This window comes from Felis catus, chromosome B3 (genome assembly GCF_018350175.1).
Source record: "Felis catus isolate Fca126 chromosome B3, F.catus_Fca126_mat1.0, whole genome shotgun sequence".
In the NCBI taxonomy this organism is placed as follows: domain Eukaryota; kingdom Metazoa; phylum Chordata; class Mammalia; order Carnivora; family Felidae; genus Felis; species Felis catus.
The window spans coordinates 42272572-42286657 of record NC_058373.1 but is presented as its reverse complement, the minus strand read 5'-3'; the positions used below and the strand labels follow the sequence as shown (position 1 = coordinate 42286657).

General features: G+C 44.8%; 1 protein-coding gene across 13 annotated transcripts in view; it reads left to right on the top strand.

Annotated features, from left to right (window-relative positions):
* The window catches only part of TLN2 (talin 2), a 442548-nt gene that overhangs the window by 224930 nt on the left and 203532 nt on the right, over positions 1-14086 (top strand). For 2 of the 13 annotated variants that reach the window (XM_019832309.3, XM_045059207.1), the window contains one exon: positions 11889-11976. The exons of the other annotated variants lie outside the window; for them this stretch is intronic. The gene's annotated coding sequence lies outside the window, so the exon portion shown is untranslated. The remainder of the gene's footprint in view (positions 1-11888; positions 11977-14086) is intronic. 13 annotated transcript variants of the gene reach the window in all.

Genomic DNA, 14086 nt, shown 5'->3' with positions numbered 1-14086 from the left:
GGGGCGCCTGGGTGGCTCAGTCAGTTAAGCGTCCGACTTCAGCTCAGGTCATGATCTCGTGGTCCATGAGTTTGAGCCCCGCATCGGGCTCTGTGCTGACCACTGAGAGCCTGGAGCCTGTTTCAGATTCTGTGTCTCCCTCTCTCTCTGACCCTCCCCCATTCATGCTCTGTCTCTCTCTGTCTCAAAAATAAATAAACGTTAAAAAAAAAAAAAAGGAAAGAAATCAGATGGAGGAATTGCATCCACCTGTTTATCAATTACTTACTGAAAATCTGTCCAACATTGAGAACAGTAAGAAATCATTGTGGGCCCTCAAGAAGCTTACCATTACATATGGAAAGTAGACTGAGAAAAAGTTACTCAATGTTCAGTTTTCATGGCATACCTACACATCTGCCAGGCTCTGTACTAGGCCCTGGAGTCACTAAGTCCTGGGTGGTGAGTACTGTTGGAGAGGGGAGTAGGGAATGTGACCAACTGAGTCGTGAACAAAGAGTAGAACTTCCCCAGGGTGGAAGGGTGACTTTTCCTAATGCCATCTGGAACATGAACCTTCTCCCTTATCGACCCAATTCTGTCCATCGTGTGTGAGCTTGTATCTTTGCCCTCTGCCTGATGTTATTCTCCCATGACTCTACCCAAAGTTTTACTTTCATCCCTTTGGTGTTTCTGGTCCTCTGCCATGTGTCTACTTTTTTTTTCTTCCTAGTAACCTCTACACCCAACATGGGACTCAAACTCACGACCCTGAGATCAAGAGTCACATGCTCTTCTGATTGAGTCCCTCCTCCTCCTCCTCCTCCTCCTCCTCCTCCTCCTCTTCTTCCTCTTCTTCTTCTTCTTCTTCTTCTTCTTCTTCTTCTTCTTCTTCTTCTTCTTCTTCTTCTTCTTCTTCTTCTTCTTCTTCTTCTTCAAGAACTTCTTGGTTACCTCTTAAGTGGGTCTTCTCTGTGGGTGTGGGTCGTATGTGTGCTCTGAGAGTTGAAGCCCATCGAATGCAATGCACCAGTCTCATTCCATCTCCTGTATTCCCTGAAGGACTCAACACAGTGGCTTGTACATTATAAGTGATTGGTAAATAGTTCCTGACTGATTAGTTATCAGTCCCCTCTGTGCCTTTCCTTATAGCCCTGGGATGTGAGTCTCAATTCTTGCTGTGTCCATGAGATACTCGTGCCCTAGATAGTTAGGTCTCCAACTTAGGGTGTTTGTGTTGAATGTGAGAGAAGACTCCACAGAAGGTCATTAAAATGACTCAGGTTAGGAATGGAATATATTATGGGGTTGCCTGGCATAAAAAGGCAGGGAAACATCCTGTTTCTTTATACAAGGGAAGGGATGATCTCACAAGGAAGAGAACCATTCAGTTTCATCAGAATTAGAGCAGTTGAAAGTTGTCTTGTGTTGTAATTGAATTTATTTAATTCCTGGAGGAAAGTGTGTATTATGACTAAAGCCCAAATCAACGAAACTCAAAAAACATAGTTTTACTTTGCCCATAAACCACTTTCATAGTCTCTTCCATGCTTGCCTATAAGGATCCTAAGTTCTGCACATCTCCTACCACACCATCCTATGAGGACAGGCGTTCTCTCCATTACAGTCTAGTTTTGTTCGGTGGGATTGAAGCAAGCCGTGGACCCCAGAGGTAGATACACCCAGGTTAGAGCCCTCCCCCTCCCTGCCACAGTTTACTACTGTTGTGACTGTGGGCAGAAGATACCCATGTCCATATGCCTGTGCATTTGCCTACCCCAATATCTGCATCTATGCCTACATTTACATGTTAATAAACACAGCGTATATGTAATTTCCCTGCAGATAATTACATACATTTGACTATATTGTTTGTCAGTTTGTGTCAAAATTGTACTAATTTCCTATATTTAGGAAAATTATACTAATTAAAATCTGAATTGAACCATAATTAGCCTGGCTAAATGCATTAGTTTACTGAGGCAGCCGTAACAAAGAACTGCAAACTGGTGGCATAACCAACGGAAATGTATTGTCTCACAGTTCTGGGGGCTGGAAGGCTCAGGTCACGGTGTCCTTCTGAGGGCTGTGAGAGAACAGTCTGTTGTGGGCCCCTCTCCTTGGCTTGATGGCCATCTCCTACCTGGGTGTCCTCACATTGCCTTCCCTCTATGTGTGTCTCTGTATCCACGTTTCCCCTTTTTATAAGGACACCAGTCATTTCGGATTAGGGCCCACCTTCATGACCTCCTTTTACCCTGATTATCCCCGTAAATACCCTCTCTGCAAGCAGGGTCCCATTCTGAGGTTCTGGGGCTTAGGACTTGAACATATGAATGTTGGGGAAAGGAAACATTGCCACCAATAATGCTGTGTTAGGTGTTGAATTTGATGATACGTGTCCATATAACAAGCCAGCACTGAGAGATGACAACATATTGTAGTGTAGTCCTGTAGATGAGGCTCTGACACTTTCGAAGCCAGGAAATTCTTCAGTCATGCTATTTCCTTAAGGGTCCTTATCCTTTGTTTCTCGCTCTCTGTTGGTCTCTGCATCTCTTTTATTTTTCCAGCTTTATCTTAATATATTTATGAATATATCTATTAATATATTTATTTTTGGGAGAGTGCAAGCAGGGAAGGGGTATAAGGGATCTGAGATGGGTTCTGTGCTAACAGGCTGATAGCAGTGAGCCCGATGTGGGGCTCAAACTCAGGAACCGTGAGTTCATGACCTGAGCCAAAGTTGGTCTCTCAACCGACTGAGCCACCCACGTGCCCCATCTTAAGTTTTATATGTTTTGAAGATTGTTTTCCAAGAATTAGTCCAGGTTGTAGAGACACATAATATGTAAGGAAACTACCTTAAAAGAGTACTTTAAGATGTTGTGCTATACTCAACTGTGCTGTCAGGAGTTCATTATTTGATGTCATCTCCCATGAGGACATGTTTGTTTCTTCGCTATGCTCCTGATGAGGTGATATTTATGTATACAGACTGAAATTTGTTTTGGTTTTATTATTTGGAAATGTAAATCTTATCTATAATGCACTGGTAGAATTTGCAAGACTTGCAATTTGGCTTTAGTAAGTACAAGAAAATGATACTCTGTCCAAGTACTTCAACTTTGTAATTATGGTTTGATCCACCAGGCAGTTCTAGAAACTTGAGCGTACAGAAATCAAAGCATGGATATTTACTGTGTATGTCCACTATTTGCTTTAGTAGAGTCTATTCCAATTTTTTCTTCTGTCGCTTCTGCTATTAGCAATATATTTTAAAATTTATGTTAAGCATCTTTCTTCAGCCTCTTTTCTGTAAATCTGGTTTATTGCCCATACCAGATGTTTTTCCCCTGTTCACGCCTTTGTCAATGCTATCTTTTGATATGGTCCTTGCCAGCCTGAGCCCTTGGTAGCAGGATCATTCTCTGGGCTAGATTGAACTATAAAATCTAGATTGATGATTGGCTTTCTTGGTTGTTAATGCATACTCGTTTAGCTAACCCATAAATCAAACTGCTAATACCTGTAGATTCAGATTTTTTGGGTCTTTAATATCTTCTGGGTTGCTCCTTAAGTATAATGATGAATCCTTAAAAACAAGTCTACCTTAAGAAAATCTGAAATAAAAAAAACCAAAGTTTTTAAACAAAATCCTATTGCAGCCTTATTTTATAATAGTGAAAACTCACAAGCAGCTGGGCCTATATAAAGGCAAAGATACAACTGAGTAAATTATGACTTGCATTGCAATATTATATACCTATTTTTAATAGTTTCTATGGGAATGCAAGCTGATGCAGCCACTCTGGAAAACAGTATGGAGGTTCCTCAAAAAATTAAAAATAGAACCCTACAACCCAGCAATTGCACTACTAGGCATTTATCCATAGGATACAGGTGTGCTGTTTCGAAGGGACACATGCACCCCCATGTTTATAGCAGCACTATCAACAATAGCCAAAGTATGGAAAGAGCCCAAATGTCCATCAATGGATGAATGGATGAATGGATGAATGAATGGATATACACACACACACACACACACACACACACACACACACACACACATACATAATGGAGTATTACTCGGCAGTCAAAAAGAATGAAATCTTGCCATTTGCAACTATGTGGATGGAACTGGAGGGTATTATGCTAAGTGAAATTAGAGAAAGACAAAAACCATATGACTTCACTCATATGAGGACTTTAAGAGACAAAACAGATGAACATAAGGGAAGGGAAACAAAAATAATATAAAAACAGGGTGGGGGACAAAACAGAAGAGACTCATAAATATGGAGAACCAACTGAGGGTTACTGCAGGGGTTGTGGGAGGGGGGGTGGAATAAATGGGTAAGGGGCACTAAGGAATCTACTCCTGAAATCATTGTTGCACTATATGCTAACTAATTTGGATGTAAATTAAAAAAACAATAAAAAATAAATAAAAGTTTCTAAAAAATGTACAATCCCATGGAAAATGATTATTGTATAATTACAATGGGGTAAACATGAGAATACAGAATGACATGGAGTGTGTGATCTCAACCACCTAAAATCCTGCATAAACAGTGGAAGATGAGTCAAGATGTTAGCATTGCTTATGTGTGGGTGGGACTATTCAAGGGAATCTGGATTCTGAAGGACTTGGGTTTAAATCTCTCCCTTCAACTGTGAGTGCCTGTTACTTAAGAGACATAACCTCCTAAGCCTGATGATCCAGGGCAGGTAAGACCTCTCTGAATTGTGGAGTGATTTCTAGTAACACAACCCATGAAAATTCAAGTATTAACAAAAACCTTAACCCATTTGGCCACTCTCCTAACAGAGTTTTCCACGTTTCTTGTGGTTTCAAACAGCACACGGGAGGAGGCAGGGCCCACAGTGCAGTGGCCTCTGTCAAGCCCCATAACCTCGGTTGTGCTGGTTGCCTTACCTGGGTGGAGTCTAAACTCCTTAGCAAAGGGTAATGTTGAAGATTCGGGGACTTGACATACAGAAAGGGTTTAGAATTCATGAAGGCACGTAATTATTTATCTATGTTGGCTGCTGTTGATTAAGAAATTTAAAAATACAAGCTTTTGTTCCTACATGGAGGAGAAGAGAAAGAAAGCTAGAGTAAGGATTTACCTACCCTGCAGGCAGGCAGGTGGACTTGATGACTTTCATGGCTGAGTTTGGGGATGCCACAGGCTAGAGGTAATTTAACAGAATCGTTCCAATTTTCAGATATAAAATGGGGGGTGATCTCAGAATGAATGGCCACAGAAAATGAGGATGCTTTGGAAAATCTAATCTCGTGTGTGAATGCTGAAGTGCTACTGTGATGGGCTTGGAATCTCCAGAAATGTAAATTGCATCAAATTCCCTGATTGGTTTCAGTTCTTCTCACAAATGCCTTATTGTTCTGTCTGCTGTAACAGAAATGCCCTCCTGATTTATGGTTAATGGATTAATAGAGATAAGCCTCAAGAATATGTTTTTAGTATTCTATTTTTTCCTTAGCATCTGTCCTTGCCAAAACCATGCACTATTGCCTTTTTGACTGATGTATGGTGCTGTGGGTTTGCAGTTGTGAATTCACCGGTCAGAGATCAGTGCTGAAAAACCTTTGTAGTGAAAGGGATTTGGAGATAGGAAGTAGGAGATTTGTTCGTTTCTTAAACCAAACTTGATGGTGTGCCCTATTGCTAAATACCAAGCCTACACTGCTTTGGCAGTGTATACTTTTTTAGCATTGAATAAGCACAAGCATGAGGAATGTGACCTGAGAAGAAACTTGACGTTCTTTGCACTCGTTCTACCAGGTTTGGTGTGCAACACGGTGAATATTTTTTTCCAGATTCATAGAACAAAGCTCTCTCTTTTGTCCAGGTAAAACCCAGTCCATGTGTACCCATCCCCATGGTGTGTGCCTTAGTGACCAAGCTTATGTTTATCAGCATCGTCAGTAGCCTAGGGAATCTGCTTTCCTGGGATTTAACAGGCTTGTCACCAAGGGTCAGAAAAAAACGAATAATGGGATGAGTTTATTACCAGTGATCCAAACAAGTAGTAAATAATTCACAGTTCTCCTGGTCTCAACCGTCACTTTTATTTTTCTTCTGCTTTTCGTTGGACGTGAGCTTTTTTTTTTTTTTCCCTAGCCTATGTATTTTTGTAAATAGCTTCAAATCATTTGAGTTGGGGTACAAGAATTCAAATTAGAGTTCAATTTGGAACCTTCTTCCCTCTTTAACTTGTAAGGGGAAACAAATAACAGGGCTTCAAGGTGGACTACAGGAGGACTAAGCTGTGTAGATGATTTTTTTTTAATTTTTTTTTCAACGTTTATTTATTTTTGGGACAGAGAGAGACAGAGCACGAATGGGGGAGGGGCAGAGAGAGAGGGAGACACAGAATCGGAAACAGGCTCCAGGCTCTGAGCCATCAGCCCAGAGCCCGACGCGGGGCTCGAACTCACGGACCGCAAGATCGTGACCTGGCTGAAGTCGGACGCTCAACCGACTGCGCCACCCAGGCGCCCCTGTGTAGATGATTTATTCTGCTGTCTCAGCAACCACAGGGGACCACTGATATTGCTGGAAAGCCACCACAGCTTTCTCAGTGGTCTGAGGGAAACGAAGGTATATTCCATAGGAGTACTGTATCCTACCACATTGTCCATCTGTGAAATGGAGATTTAAAAAAAAAAAATCAATAAATAAAATTTAAAAAATCTGTTGTACTTTGTAAACTCTTAGGCACATCAAGGGAGGAGACATGTGAAAGTGCTGTGGAATTCTCCAGGGCCAGATAAACACTAGATGTAGCATGTCCTGTTGTTGGAGTCGGGACTGGAGCCCGAGAGGGCTGGTGCTAGAGCAGGGGTTACAGGTGAGTGCCCCCACGAGCTTAGGAGAGGAGAGGAATTCTCCATCGGGGGTGGTTGGGAAGACGAGGAAAGCCAAGCTTGATGCTGGGCTTGGGCTTATAGGGTGAGTAACCAGGAAGAACGGGATGCATGACGCATTTCAGATAGAGGTACCCGGCAAGAACTAAAATAACCAAGGCAGTTGTGCGGGATTTGAAAAGACATTGTTTTGCTAAAGTGGAAAGTTCTTAGAGCATAAACAGAAGAGGGCAAGTGGGTGGATGGGAGGTCTCGACCACCCTGACGCTAAGCAGGTTGAACCTGATTACCCATACATTTCAAAGCGGTGTGCACATTCAAATCCCTTCTAAGCACAGGTTAAAACACTGTGAGCCCATAAGTGTCTGCTCCTCTTTTAGCACGTTTTCTTCCCACTTCTCTGCTCGCTGCCCTTTATTAGCTCCGCCAGAGCTCTGGACTGGTCTGCGGTAACCCTCCTACCTCCTTAGAATTTCCTGGGAATTAGGCATCATCTTTAATAAAGGGCAGCTCTCAATTTGTCTGAAAGGGTCTGAAACACAACGTTCTAAGACAGGGATAAGTGATACATGCAGATAGCCACTTGCATAGCAGGTTTAACCGGGGGCACATCTTTGTGACCAGTGATATAATTAATGATGGAATTTCATACGGCAGTGCCAAGAGGTGAGTGGAGATGGGAAGGTAAGTTAGAGGGATCCTTGGTTGGCTCTCGTCACACCACATACAAAGCAGATCCTCGTGGCGGGATGGCAAGGTCTGGTTGTGGTTTTCTAGCAGTCTGACCTTGGGGAGGTCGCTTAATCTCAAGATCCTAGTTTCTTCATTTGAAAATGGAAAATAGGATCAAAGCTCTTTTCCCCATCATTGTGTCCTCCATACCGGGAGCACATTCTTCGACTTTCGTCTTGGAGGTAGTACGGCTGACTTGCCCTGCCCTCCATGGATTAAATACATCTTGAGCCCTTCTCTGCGCAGGTACTTTACAGTGAGCAATGTACATGGTCCCTGCCCTCAGGGAGCCTCCCAAGTGTTCCTGACTGCTATGGCCTTGGTCCTTTTTTTGAGTTTCTCCTTTGCCAGGCCGGAGAACTTCATCTTATAAGCCATGAGGTTAAGCTTCTGTGGTCCATGGGGTAAGTTGCCGATGAGTAGAAATAGGGCCCACTTGGTGTTTGCCCTCCAATCATACTTTAGTCATGGTGTTTGTGTGGATAATTCCTAATGACTAACTTAGTAAAACATCTGCTTAAATCTTTGCCTGCAGGACATAGAAATTCCACATTTACTGAGCATCTCCGGTGCGGTGGGCCTTGGGCTAGGGCCTTGAGATTCATAGGTGGTTGTGATAATACAGTCCTTGCTGTGGGAAAACAGTGAGGGAGGAAGACCTCTCCCAGAAAATGTATTCTTGAGACCATGTTGTGTATGTGTCTTAGTGCAGGTGTACTCGGGACAGGCGGGAACACAGTGATAGCTCTGTGGGTGAAGAGGCATATGGAGGGTTTGCAAAGCAGCTCTGGGTGCCAAACGCTTGGCTGGAATTTTTATTGACTTGCCCGACCTGCTGCTGAGTTCACACCTGCGTGGGTGGTTAATCATTTCCCCTCTGTTCCATTATCACCTGACCTTTTAAGGGCTATTTCTAGTTGAGGTATGCAAAGTCAAACAGTCGTGGTTCCCATGCTTCCATGAAGGAGGACTAGAGAGGAGATCCTCATGTGAATATTCCCCTGGCTTTTCTGGTCTCCCTGCTCTGGCTGCAAAGGGGGAGCTTGATGATTCTGGTATTTTTCTATGTGGGCTGTTACCATGTGAGGAAATCCCATCAGCCGTGTTCTTGTGCTGTTTTCCCCAAGCTTAGGGTTAGCTGGAGTTTCTCTCCCGAATTGTGAATGTGGGGGGGCTAGAGGAGCCTCTCTACTCAGACTCTGCCGTCTGCGCTCTCACTAGTTGGGAAGAGGGAGGTTGAGGGGCCCGATGGGGGAAGGCCAGGTTATTCAGGAAGGCCTCTGGCTCCCTGGTAAAGCTGACTGTGAGACCAACATGGGACACTCTGCCTTTTCTCCTCCTCACCCATCCCTGGATGAAAACCAGCTGGCTCCCAGTGAACAGTGGATTTGACTCACCCTTCTAGATGGTGACACATAGGCACCCGGATGTGCCTGGTGGGCTCAGTATCCTGTACTGCAAGTTGTGAATGTTTGAGCTGAGCACAGATTGAGGGCACAAGAAAGCAAGATAGAGGGCGAGACCCTGGTTTTTGCTTTTGAGGCACCTCTTGGGAACTGTGACCCCATCAAGTGGAGGGTTTTTACTTGTCAGCTGAGCTGTTCCCCTTCCTTCCTTGGGGAAGATCGGTTAAAGAATGGAGAGAAGGGAATATCCTTCCTGGGTGTATCAAGAGAGCAGATTTGCTCCCTGGAGATTGAGGTGAATGATAGCCCCACATTTTATGCTGACTTTTGGTTATGCAATGCATGCTGTTATCAGACAGGGCTGTGTTTTGCTTGCTGGAGGGGAAAGCAGACCTAAAGAAGGGGTTCAGAGACAGCCATCATAATTGGGTACAGTGGTCTTCCAATGGGTCAGAATGGAGTCAGTGGCTGGAGGTGGAGAGAGGAGAGGGATGGTGGCAGTTCTTACTTTATTCAGGATCCAGGGTCCTACTGAGGCATGGTAGCCTGGCCCTGTTGTCCTGTCAGCTGTGTATGATACTTGTGCTCCATAGAGGAGTGTGCAAAACCCCGTGGCCCCTCTCCTAGGTTGCCCCTGGACAGAACTCATTGACAAGCCCCAGGGCAGGGGTTTGCTTTAATGCCAGCCCTGACCCATACCGTAGGGTGAAGTTTTGCTCCTTTAGGCTCTTGGATTGGGGGAGTCTGACTGACATCCAAGAGAACAGCCTGAGGAGTTCCTTGTTTCACAAGCACACTCAGCTTCCCGGCTCATCCTTGGGTAATTCTGCATGTACAAAAAGCATGTTGAATGGCTTGAATAAAGATGAACACAGGAACTGTACAGTGAACAGGGTTACTAGAAGGGGAGTGCTATCTAGACAGGAATCTTGATTGTCTTTGCTCTCCAACGCCCATGATCATGTCTACTACATAATAGATGTAAAATAAACAATAAATTGAATTGCGCAGCTCAGACAGTGGCTAAATAGAATAAGCTGCTTCCAGTGTTTCTCCAACCACTGTGGCTAAGACAAGTAATAAGAAACCCTTATCTGGCACTTTCTTTGTGTCTTTGACATGTGTCCTTTTATTCCTGTAGCAACCTGCAGGTTACTGTCCCCCATTTTATGGAAGAAATGGAAGCAGACCGCAGTGAAGTAACCAGCTCAGGGTCATGAACTGGGAAGGTTGGAGCACCTCACAGCCTCACTTGACAGAGCGGAGATCCCTGAGGGGTGGGTGCTCATCTTGAGCAATGGTGGACATTTCTTGGCCGGGCTGGGCTTGTTTACTCGAGGGTGGACTGGCCTGAGCCTGGCAGTCTGCACCGCCGCCACCTTTCTGAGCTGTTTACAACTCCCTGGGACCAAACAGTGTTTACTTTAAAAGGAGAGTGTCAGAGTCTCACCCCTGGTTCCATTGGCTCATCGGCCACAATGGACGGCCCAGGAAGGTTTTGTGTTGGCCCCAGGTGACCTTCACACATAAATCAGGGCAAAAAATGGTCAGAATGAGAAGAAATTATGGAAAGGAAAATAACCTATGTTCTATGAATTCTATACCCTGTCCTTTAGCAAGAAACCAAAACTACAACAAAAGAACTACTTAAGATCAAGCAAGATAGGATACATTCAAATTGGGGTAAAAGAAAAAGATAGCAGCATAAAATAGAGATAGAGGTTAGACTATAACACAGTTGGCTCTGAACCTTCTTTGCAGCCAAACCCAAAAAGGAAACCTGGTCTGCTGTCTCAGGCTCCCTGCCGGGAGAGGCAGGAATTAGCCAGAGGGGTTAGGATACAGGGGAGTGGAGGTGAGAGTCAGCTGCAGGCCACATGGCTCCTGTGCTGCCCTGAGAACGTCTCACTGGAGAACGAGCATTCGTCTTGATCATGGCATCTTGTCTGAGCTACGAGATTTTCTCAGGGCTTGAAGGGATACATAGTGAGACTTCGCCTAAGTGTTGAAAACACATACTCATATGTACTTGACGTCTGGGTTCTTACATGCTTTGATCTGATGATCTTTTGCCATAGGTCAGGACCCTTAATGTCACAACGTGTCTGTTTTGCAAGTATCTCACTGTGTCATAGGTGGAACTAGAAACGGCTCGGTGCCATGTTCCCTGGGAGTGGTGATTAAATGACCGTGTACTTTGGTTGCAGACCTCCTTGAGATTTGCCTGTGTGGATGATCTTCTTGCATGATAAAAAAAAAAAATATCCAACCTTATAGTTTATAAGGCATTTTTATGTACAGAATTTGCTTGTTTATGACGTTGCCAGGAAGGAAATCATGGGTCTTGTTTCATGCTTCATGTTGGGAACACTAAGTCATAATAAAACCGAGAGCCAGGAGTAAGAAGAAACTGGGGCCTTTGAGTTTTGACCACTGAGCAATGCTCTGAGAGTGACTGGTTTTTGTTTTTTGGTTTTGCTGTGTAATGTGTACCCATGTTGAAACATTGAAAGTGGTAGAAAAGTTGAGAACGCAAATCCCGCAATGAATCTCTGGTGTCCCTCATGGTGTTGAAAGTCTACCTTGAACTAAGGATAGTTGTCTCCAATCTGTGGCTTCATTTTTGAGATATTAGGATGAGAAGATCCGGGGATCCTATGGGAATAGTTGCCCAAGCATCCAGTGTCGCTGGGAAACTCCTTTCTTGGGAGCCACTTGCCCGCTACTTTCCAAAGAGCAGAAAGAGGAAAACTAACAGGCCCAAAGGTCCCAGGTATCGTCAGACCTGGGAGTGAACCTGGAGCCCAGACTCCCTCCTAGTGCAACACCCTGCCCTTGAACCAAGACTTGGCTACACCTCTCCTCTCTTGCAGGTCCAGACTGGAGATCATGCACACTGAAGCACCTGCCTCCAGGAAGGGCACTTAGGTGTCTTGAGACTGCCCCTCAGGCCATCATCAGGTGGAAACCATGTTTGTACAGATGCTACGTAGACACGGACTTGGTGGCAATTACGTGATACGTATTTCCTGGATAAATAAGTCTGAAGGGCATAAATGAGAACCACTGCCTGTTCCTCCACCCCTTCCAGCAGACAGCCCTAAGAGATGAGGAGACAAGTCTGCACTTGCTGTGCCAGCCCCTCTCCCCTTCTCCTCCAAACCTGCTGTTGTAGCTTCACCTCTCTGCTAATCTCTTCTTACCTCAGTGGTCAGACACCTGCCGGCCAGATTCAGTTGTATCCTCATCCTCCCTCAACTGTGATCTGCCCTTAGCACAGGTGCTTTCTCCCTCCTGCTTGGCGCACTTTCTTCTGGGCCCACCCTTTCCTGGTTCTCCTCCCTCACCCACCACCGGGCCCCCTTGCTGGTCCCTTCTTGCCCTAATTTTAGAACCTGGCTCCAGGACACAGTTTTCAGGTCTCTCTCTTGCTCACTTCCCTAGGTGATCTTTCTCGTTCCGAGCATTTAAATATGATAAGCTCCCCTTCCCCCTACCATTATGTGTCCTGCTTTGTATTTGACCCTGTTCCACCTCTCTACCGAATATATCCTGAAAAAAACTCATTACGGATTTTTCACCCAAACCTGTGCCTCCAGCAGCTTCCCCCAACCTCAGTCAGTGGCTTTTTCATTTTTGCATGTATTTTGTTAAAATTTTTTTTTTCAACGTTTATTTATTTTTGGGACAGAGAGAGACAGAGCATGAACGGGGGAGGGGCAGAGAGAGAGGGAGACCCAGAATCAGAAACAGGCTCCAGGCTCTGAGCCATCAGCCCAGAGCCCGACGTGGGGCTCGAACTCCCGGACCGCAAGATCGTGACCTGGCTGAAGTCGGACGCTTAACCGACTGCGCCACCCAGGCGCCCCTTTGCATGTATTTTGGATAGAGATTTTCCCTCACTGCTGTATACATTCTACTTCTCTCCTCCTGCTTCCAAATCTCTGAGCTGCTCTCCTGTGTTCCTTGTTGACCCACAGCCCTAGGTTCTATCCAGCAGGCTTCTTGCTGCTGTCTGCTTCCTGCTTCTCCATCTGCCCCTTTCTCCTCGCTCCCCTATGTATCTTCTGTTTCCTTCTGAGTGCCAGTGTTTATTCTCTTGCTGTTCTATTCTTCTTTCAGCCCCATGTCATGGCTCTGTATTTTCCTTTGATTGAATCCCTCCTGGCTTGGCTAGAAAGACCATTAATTTGCTCTGCAGAAAGCCCAATTATGAGCCTGGGAAGAGCAGCCTTCATGCAGGGACACTTCCAATACTTGCTATTCCCAGAGAATGGAAGCGATTAACCATCCCATCCTCCCTGGTGCATTTCATAAATGGCACCCATGACAGCAAGGACCCCCATAGCCTTTACCACTGACTGTTACCACCAGCCATGCTCAGGGATCTCAGCGGTTCGGGAAACCTCACAATTGTTACCAGCCCCAGGGGGAGAACTTTTCATACAGTGATCTCTACATTGCCGTAAATTTGTCAATTTAGGTCTAGAGTTTAAATTTTATTTTCCCAAATTGGGGAGTTGTTTAGACAAGTATGCTTATAAAAACAGAGTTGGATCTATCCTTTTATATATGGCATGATATTGCAAAGTCCTTGATATTGTAGGCGGAAAATCACTGAATATTTTGAACTTGAACTCTTCTGCCATGGTAGCGATGTAGCCACTGCCCGGGCTGTAGTAAATTGATTCAGTTGGGGAGGATTCCCATTGAACGCTGCTGTTGTTGATTGAGAACTGTGTCCTGACATTCTTTAAGAAATATTTTTACAGACAGTTCATTCAGAACATAAGTAGATGTGAAAATGACTTTATAGTTGGATGGCCTAAATGGTTGGTTCATGCAACGATTCATGCGGCTTTAGGAATACCCTGCCCATGAACACCAGAACATCTGTTTAAAAATGTCCTGTGTCCAGTTGACCCAGGTACCTGTTGTTAGGAAGCTGGCAATCAATCAAGCATGCTAGGAAGTGATGCCCTAGAGGCACCCACTCCCTGGGCCTGGTCAGCCTGTTTCCCTTTCTGTGTGTCAACTACCTCATTGCTTCTTCGTGTTTGCGTTCTTAAGT